Consider the following 8,619-nt stretch of genomic DNA (forward strand, 5'->3'; position numbering starts at 1 on the left):
GTATGAAACTTCTCCTCTTGTCACTGGGGTGGGACCATCAAGGGTACATCTCAGCACCTTCAGTCAGGGAACATAAATCATAATCCAATTAAATTTTATTTTCTGAGTTGAACTGACTCCTCTCATCTCCAGGCTCTTTATTTTATTCTTCTGTTTTGAAACATTAGATTATTAAAAAGGTATAAATGCCTACCTTTCACCTGGAAAATCTTAATTAAGGTACAGGATTAAACACAGATTCTGACACGTGTCTTTGTGGAGCCTTGAGGGTGAATGCGCTTATATTAGCACACAGTGAGCTCATTATGTTGTCACTGGTTGCAGCACTCTGCTCACTGACTCTCTCACTAGGTGACACCAATGCAGAGGATAGTGCATGTGTGCATTAATGTTCCTCCTCGCACAGATTACTGTTTCATCTCATGACCTGCCCTGCTGTAACCTCCCTTAACCTCAACGAGCTGCAGCCAGAGTGGGCTTACTGTGAAGCCCCTGATCCGAGAAATAAAAGCCTAAAACAAGCAGCGTCCACACCGCTGCCTCAGCAGCAACATACCAAACCACAAACTTCCTGTAAAGAGAGAGAGAGCGAGAGAGAGCGAGAGAGAGAGAGAGAGCGAGTGAGCGGTGGACAGGATCTGATGTGTATCCTGTCTCTCTCTCTCTATAAACGTGTAGGCGGAACACGTTAGGCTGAGTTATAATTAGCCTCGACCTCAAAAAGAAAAGCAGTGTCCAAAAACAGAGTCGCTTCAGCAGCTCAAACACTGTCTGCACCTTTACTGTAACACCGACAGACACAGACAAATTGGCTTATCTCCACCACTCAAAAGTTTGGGTCACGCCATAATGTGTATACTTTGTTAGCCCCTCTTTTCTCCTGTTCTTCAGGGGTCAGGATCCTCAACTAGAGGATGACAAACACAAACTGTGCAGCAGCAGATGAGCTGTAGTCTCTGACTTTACCTCTACAAGGTGGACCAACAAGGTAGGAGTGGACAGAAAGTGGACACAGTGTTTAAAAACTCCAGCAGCACTGCTGTGTCTGATCCACTCGCACCAGCGCAACACACACTAACACACCACCACCGCCATCTCAATGTTACTGCAGTGCTGAGAATGACCCACCACCCAAACAGTACCTGCCCTGTGAGGGTCCATGGGGGTCCTGACCACTGAAGAACAGGGTAACAGAGTATCAGAGAAACAGATGGACTACAGTCTGTAACTGTAGAGAGAGAGTAGAAACAAGGAGGTGGTCATGATGTTACACCTGACTGGTGTATATACACACACGTGTGTCTGTGTGTGTTTATGCATATATGTGTATAAACTGTTTTGTTATTGTGCCTAGTGTTCATTGTTTGATGTGTTTATTATCAAGTGTATGTATTTATTGTTCTGTATATTTACTATTAAGTATATTTATTCATCTGTGTGTTTATGGTTCTTTGTATTTATTCTATATTCTGCACGCTGAATAGTGTGTATAGTTCTGTGTAGTGTGTGGTGTGTGTAGTTCTGTGTAATGTGTGTAGTGTGTGTAGTTCTGTGTAGTTCTGTGTAGTGTGTGTAATGTGTGTAGTGTGTGTAGTTCTGTGTAGTGTGTGTAGTTCTGTGTAATGTGTGTAGTGTGTGTAGTTCTGTGTAGTGTGTGTAGTGTGTGTGGTTCTGTGTAATGTGTGTAGTTCTGTGTAATGTGTGTAGTGTGTGTAGTCCTGTGTAATGTGTATAGTGTGTGTAGTTCTGTGTAATGTGTGTAATGTGTGTAGTTTTGTGTAATGTGTGTAATGTGTGTAGTTCTGTGTAATGTGTGTAGTGTGTGTAGTCCTGTGTAATGTGTGTAGTGTGTGTAGTTCTGTGTAATGTGTGTAGTTCTGTGTAATGTGTGTAGTGTGTGTAGTTCTGTGTAGTGTGTGTAGTCCTGTGTAGTGTGTGTAGTGTGTGTAGTTCTGTGTAATGTGTATAGTGTGTGTAGTTCTGTGTAATGTGTGTAATGTGTGTAGTTCTGTGTAATGTGTGTAGTGTGTGTAGTCCTGTGTAATGTGTGTAGTGTGTGTAGTTCTGTGTAATGTGTGTAGTTCTGTGTAATGTGTGTAGTGTGTGTAGTTCTGTGTAGTGTGTGTAGTGTGTGTGGTTCTGTGTAATGTGTGTAGTGTGTGTAGTTCTGTGTAATGTGTGTAGTGTGTGTAGTTCTGTGTAGTGTGTGTAGTGTGTGTGGTTCTGTGTAATGTGTGTAGTTCTGTGTAATGTGTGTAGTGTGTGTAGTTTTGTGTAGTTCTGTGTAGTGTGTGTAGTTCTGTGTAATGTGTGTAGTGTGTGTAGTTCTGTGTAATGTGTGTAGTGTGTGTAGTCCTGTGTAGTTCTGTGTAGTGTGTGTAGTGTGTGTGTAGTGTGTGTAGTTCTGTGTAGTGTGTGTAGTGTGTGTAGTTCTGTGTAATGTGTGTAGTGTGTGTAGTTCTGTGTAGTGTGTGTAGTGTGTGTGGTTCTGTGTAATGTGTGTAGTTCTGTGTAATGTGTGTAGTGTGTGTAGTTCTGTGTAATGTGTGTAGTGTGTGTAGTTCTGTGTAGTGTGTGTAGTGTGTGTAGTTCTGTGTCTGTGTAGTGTGTGTAGTGTGTGTAGTTCTGTGTAATGTGTGTAGTGTGTGTAGTTCTGTGTAATGTGTGTAGTGTGTGTAGTCCTGTGTAGTGTGTGTAGTGTGTGTAGTTCTGTGTAATGTGTGTAGTTCTGTGTAATGTGTGTAGTGTGTGTAGTTCTGTGTTGTGTGTATAGTGTGTGTAGTTCTGTGTAATGTGTGTAGTGTGTGTAGTTCTGTGTAGTGTGTGTAGTTCTGTGTAATGTGTGTAGTGTGTGTAGTTCTGTGTAGTGTGTGTAGTTCTGTGTAGTGTGTGTAGTGTGTGAAGTTCTGTGTAATGTGTGTAGTGTGTGTAGTTCTGTGTAATGTGTGTAGTGTGTGTAGTCCTGTGTAGTGTGTGTAGTGTGTGTAGTTCTGTGTAATGTGTGTAGTGTGTGTAGTTCTGTGTAGTGTGTGTAGTGTGTGTAGTCCTGTGTAATGTGTGTAGTGTGTGTAGTTCTGTGTAATGTGTGTAGTGTGTGTAGTCCTGTGTAATGTGTGTAGTGTGTGTAGTTCTGTGTAGTGTGTGTAGTGTGTGTAGTTCTGTGTAATGTGTGTAGTGTGTGTAGTTCTGTGTAGTGTGTGTAGTGTGTGTAGTCCTGTGTAATGTGTGTAGTGTGTGTAGTTCTGTGTAATGTGTGTAGTGTGTGTAGTTCTGTGTTGTGTGTGTAGTGTGTGTAGTTCTGTGTAATGTGTGTAGTGTGTGTAGTTCTGTGTAGTGTGTGTAGTCCTGTGTAATGTGTGTGGTTCTGTGTAATGTGTGTAGTGTGTGTAGTTCTGTGTAGTGTGTGTAGTGTGTGTAGTTCTGTGTAATGTGTGTAGTGTGTGTAGTTCTGTGTAGTGTGTGTAGTTCTGTGTAATGTGTGTAGTGTGTGTAGTTCTGTGTAGTGTGTGTAGTGTGTGTAGTTCTGTGTAATGTGTGTAGTGTGTGTAGTTCTGTGTAGTGTGTGTAGTGTGTGTAGTTCTGTGTAATGTGTGTAGTGTGTGTAGTTCTGTGTAGTGTGTGTAGTCCTGTGTAATGTGTGTAGTGTGTGTAGTTCTGTGTAGTGTGTGTAGTGTGTGTAGTTCTGTGTAGTGTGTGTAGTGTGTGTAGTTCTGTGTAGTGTGTGTATTCCTGTGTAATGTGTGTAGTGTGTGTATTCCTGTGTAATGTGTGTAGTGTGTGTAGTTCTGTGTAATGTGTGTAGTGTGTGTAGTTCTGTGTAGTGTGTGTAGTGTGTGTAGTTCTGTGTAGTGTGTGTAGTCCTGTGTAGTGTGTGTAGTTCTGTGTAATGTGTGTAGTGTGTGTAGTTCTGTGTAGTGTGTGTAGTGTGTGTAGTTCTGTGTAGTGTGTGTAGTTCTGTGTAATGTGTGTAGTGTGTGTAGTTCTGTGTAGTGTGTGTAGTGTGTGTAGTTTTGTGTAGTGTGTGTAGTTCTGTGTAATGTGTGTAGTGTGTGTAGTCCTGTGTAGTGTGTGTAGTGTGTGTAGTCCTGTGTAGTGTGTGTAGTTCTGTGTAATGTGTGTAGTGTGTGTGGTTCTGTGTAGTGTGTGTAGTCCTGTGTAATGTGTGTAGTGTGTGTAGTTCTGTGTAGTGTGTGTAGTCCTGTGTAATGTGTGTGGTTCTGTGTAGTGTGTGTAGTCCTGTGTAATGTGTGTAGTGTGTGTAGTCCTGTGTAGTGTGTGTAGTGTGTGTAGTTCTGTGTAGTGTGTGTAGTTCTGTGTAATGTGTGTAGTGTGTGTAGTTCTGTGTAGTGTGTGTAGTGTGTGTAGTTCTGTGTAGTGTGTGTAGTTCTGTGTAATGTGTGTAGTGTGTGTAGTTCTGTGTAGTGTGTGTAGTGTGTGTAGTTCTGTGTAATGTGTGTAGTGTGTGTAGTTCTGTGTAGTGTGTGTAGTGTGTGTAGTTCTGTGTAGTGTGTGTAGTCCTGTGTAGTGTGTGTAGTTCTGTGTAATGTGTGTAGTGTGTGTAGTTCTGTGTAGTGTGTGTAGTGTGTGTAGTTCTGTGTAGTGTGTGTAGTTCTGTGTAATGTGTGTAGTGTGTGTAGTTCTGTGTAGTGTGTGTAGTGTGTGTAGTTCTGTGTAGTGTGTGTAGTTCTGTGTAATGTGTGTAGTGTGTGTAGTCCTGTGTAGTGTGTGTAGTGTGTGTAGTCCTGTGTAGTGTGTGTAGTTCTGTGTAATGTGTGTAGTGTGTGTGGTTCTGTGTAGTGTGTGTAGTCCTGTGTAATGTGTGTGGTTCTGTGTAGTGTGTGTAGTCCTGTGTAATGTGTGTAGTGTGTGTATTCCTGTGTAGTGTGTGTAGTGTGTGTAGTTCTGTGTAGTGTGTGTAGTTCTGTGTAATGTGTGTAGTGTGTGTAGTTCTGTGTAGTGTGTGTAGTGTGTGTAGTTCTGTGTAGTGTGTGTAGTTCTGTGTAATGTGTGTAGTGTGTGTAGTTCTGTGTAATGTGTGTAGTGTGTGTAGTTCTGTGTAGTGTGTGTAGTGTGTGTAGTTCTGTGTAATGTGTGTAGTCCTGTGTAATGTGTGTAGTGTGTGTAGTTCTGTGTAGTGTGTGTAGTCCTGTGTAATGTGTGTGGTTCTGTGTAATGTGTGTGGTTCTGTGTAATGTGTGTAGTGTGTGTAGTTCTGTGTAGTGTGTGTAGTGTGTGTAGTTCTGTGTAGTGTGTGTAGTGTGTGTAGTTCTGTGTAATGTGTGTAGTGTGTAGTCCTGTGTAGTGTGTAGTGTGTGCAGTCCTGTGTAATGTGTGTAGTGTGTGTAGTCCTGTGTAGTGTGTGTAGTGTGTGTAGTTCTGTGTAGTGTGTGTAGTCCTGTGTAATGTGTGTAGTGTGTGTAGTTCTGTGTAGTGTGTGTAGTCCTGTGTAGTGTGTGTAGTGTGTGTAGTCCTGTGTAGTGTGTGTAGTGTGTGTAGTCCTGTGTAATGTGTGTAGTGTGTGTAGTCCTGTGTAGTGTGTGTAGTGTGTGTAGTCCTGTGTAATGTGTGTAGTGTGTGTAGTTCTGTGTAGTGTGTGTAGTGTGTGTAGTCCTGTGTAATGTGTGTAGTGTGTGTAGTCCTGTGTAGTGTGTGTAGTGTGTGTAGTCCTGTGTAATGTGTGTAGTGTGTGTAGTCCTGTGTAGTGTGTGTAGTGTGTGTAGTCCTGTGTAATGTGTGTAGTGTGTGTAGTTCTGTGTAGTGTGTGTAGTCCTGTGTAATGTGTGTGGTTCTGTGTGATATGTTGGTATTGTGTGTTGTGCTATAAGAAAGCTGCATGTGGACTGACAGTAAAGAGCACTTGTGGACTCCACAGCTCTGACAGCTCAGTCGAGAAGATGAGAGTCGGGGAGAAAAGCCAAAGTTATGCATCACTAAGCTGAGCTACCGGAACACGTCTCACTCGTCTACCCTTATAAACGGTCTTTAAGGTGAACGAAGAAACCTGCTATTGAAATGTGAACCGGAGAGTTAACTGAAAGCACAGGCTGCACATTCATGTTTTCGTTTCAGTCACTGGTTCATCGGTTAATCATCAACATCTCTAATTGTAACACTAATGCTGAAAAACTATGAGCTCGGTGATCTTCAAAGTACAGAGTCTGCAAAAACGAACTGCTTAAAAACAAACCAAATGAAAAACGGCCAACAGCTGGTAAAAATAAGTGAATAAAATAAATAAATAAATAAACTCTGTGCTTCACAGAAACCAGGGAAACAAAATAAGAGTTACATAATGGCCCAGAAATGAGGACACGAGGCAGAAACACGAACAAAGACAGAGTCAGACTTATCTGGAGAAGAAAAGGGTGAAAGGTTGAGGAAATTTGACTTTACCATACTTTAGGTGTGCTGACGATGAAGGGCCTGCCCACAAATGGTCAGTCTTGAGGTCAGTTTCAGTGCTTTCTCTGTTTTAGTCACAGCTCTCGCTCTGCCAGTGCAGCTGCAGACTCTCACACACCTGCTGTTCTCTGCACACACAGAGCTTTCAGAGAGAGAGTGAAGGTTACTCAGAGGAGCCTCACACAGAAGACGTCACTCCTGCTTCAGGAGGAGCTCAGCAAGCTTCTCCAGCAAGCTTCAAGAAGACCAGGCCTGACCACTCTGAGAACATAGAGATTCACAAACTTAACTCCATACGTTCACTCTTAAACATATAGGAAAGACAGTGGGTATACTTAGAACCATGGTAGGACTGTTTCATGCTTGCGTGGTTCTCCGCCTGGTGAAATGGTTCACCAGATCGATGGAGAATGGAGTGGTTCTTTATAGCACCAGTGTCAAGCTTGTAAAAATAGCAGAACCCTTTTTGGTGATTTGTAGAACCATCACATTCTTCATCAATCTGAAGAATCATTGCACCATGCAGAGAACAATTTAGGTATACAAAAGGTTCTGTGAGTGGGTCATGGTTCCATATAGATCCACTGTCTTTACTAAAGAACCTATGAAGAACATCTTTTTCAAGAGTGAAGGCCTCAGCTGTCTCAGATCCAAAGGTCTTTCAGCCGATTTTTCAAAGTTTGTACATTAAATGGTGAACAGTCTCATAGTGGTCCAGAGTGGTTTGGTGTGAAACACTCCGTTCTAGGTGTCTAGGTGGTCCTGCATAGTAAATAAAATATATATTTGTGTTGTAGTCATGACGACGCCTGGTTCCTATCACCACCACTGTAAAGACAACTTAACTATTTTCCACCAAACCACTCTGAATCACACACACTGCAAAACTGGTGGAACTCCCCTTTAACGTTTGTATGTGAGACGTCTTTTATTCCACGTTCTTCAAACCTGAGCACAAATCACTCAAATGCATTAAGCAACACGGCACAAAAGTGTGTTTGTCTCACTTAATTTGCCATTAAAATGATTCTTTTGGTCAATTTAACAGAAGCACAAAATTAAAACGAATACAAGTACGAAAAACTAAAATATAATACAAACAAATCAAATGTCCCCTTTTAGATCGTCCAGTTTAGAAGTAAACGAAGTATTTCAACACCAAAAACTTCTAACATTCTTTCTTTATTTGTTTTTGTAAGTTGTTTTTCTCTCTTTGCTCACAAAATTTGGGCACCTCTGCTTTAGACCAATCTAATCATACAATCTTAAAAGATGGTTCTTCAAGGGTTCTTCAGTAATGACAGTGGTGTTACGTCCTCTGCTTGGTGAAATGATTCTTCAGAGTGATGGAAAATGTGTTGCATGTGGTTCTATTGTCACATCGTCAAGCTTGTAACAATAGCAGAATGTTTTTGGTGCTATACAGAAGCATTTTCATAAACACCACATTCTCCGTCAATCCGAAGAACCTCTTCCCCACGCAAAGAACTATTTTAAGCATGCAAATGATTCTATATAAAACCTATTGTCTTTACTAAAGAGCTTTACTAAAGAACCAACTTTTTTGAAATGATACCAAACATAGTTATTCAGATTACGAACAACATACATTCAATCAGAAGCATCCAAACCTCTGTCTGCAGCTGTTCGTGTCCTGCGGCTGTATTTCACAAACCACACGCATGAAGTGTCTCTAAAGCAGCAGCTGTGCAGGGCGAAGGCCACAAATGAGCTCGAAGGTAACCGTCAGCGACTGGAGGAGGAACTGGAGACATGACGTGACAACTTCAGGGGAAGTAAGACGCAGCAGCTGAGTGGCTGAGAGGTTGCCTGGGGCAGAGAAGTGACCTTGCGTTTGCTTACTAATTCCAGCGCTGCTGATACATTTTTTCCGCCGCGAACACAGAGCCAGTCATTCGGTCACAGAATCCATTCCCTTACTAATGATTATTATTCCACTGCCGGGCCACTTTATTGGAAACCCTTCTGTCATAGCTCCACCTTGCTGGTGTGTAATTAGAGGGAGTAGCACAGTTTGAGTCAGACGTCCACTAGACCCACATTAATGCACAGTTTCTGACCACAGATCAGCTTTTGGCTGAATATGTTTGGGTGGAGTGTATACTGTCAACCTAGCAGTGATATTGATGTATTTCCAGCAACACTGCTGTGTCTGACACACTCGTACCAGCACCACACACACTATCATGTCATCAT

The 8,619-nt window shown here is 42.1% G+C and overlaps 1 protein-coding gene across 1 annotated transcript in view; it reads right to left on the reverse strand.

Annotated features, from left to right (window-relative positions):
• The window catches only part of LOC108442174 (phosphoinositide 3-kinase regulatory subunit 6), a 45,840-nt gene extending 37,692 nt beyond the window's left edge, over nt 1–8,148 (reverse strand). The window contains exons 1-2 of the mRNA XM_037536376.1: nt 8,034–8,148; nt 6,394–6,544 (exon numbers count right to left, since the gene is read on the reverse strand). The gene's annotated coding sequence lies outside the window, so the exon portion shown is untranslated. The remainder of the gene's footprint in view (nt 1–6,393; nt 6,545–8,033) is intronic.
• Nucleotides 8,149–8,619: the final 471 nt, after the last annotated feature.

Source organism: Pygocentrus nattereri, chromosome 30 (assembly GCF_015220715.1).
Source record: "Pygocentrus nattereri isolate fPygNat1 chromosome 30, fPygNat1.pri, whole genome shotgun sequence".
Lineage (NCBI taxonomy): Eukaryota > Metazoa > Chordata > Actinopteri > Characiformes > Serrasalmidae > Pygocentrus > Pygocentrus nattereri.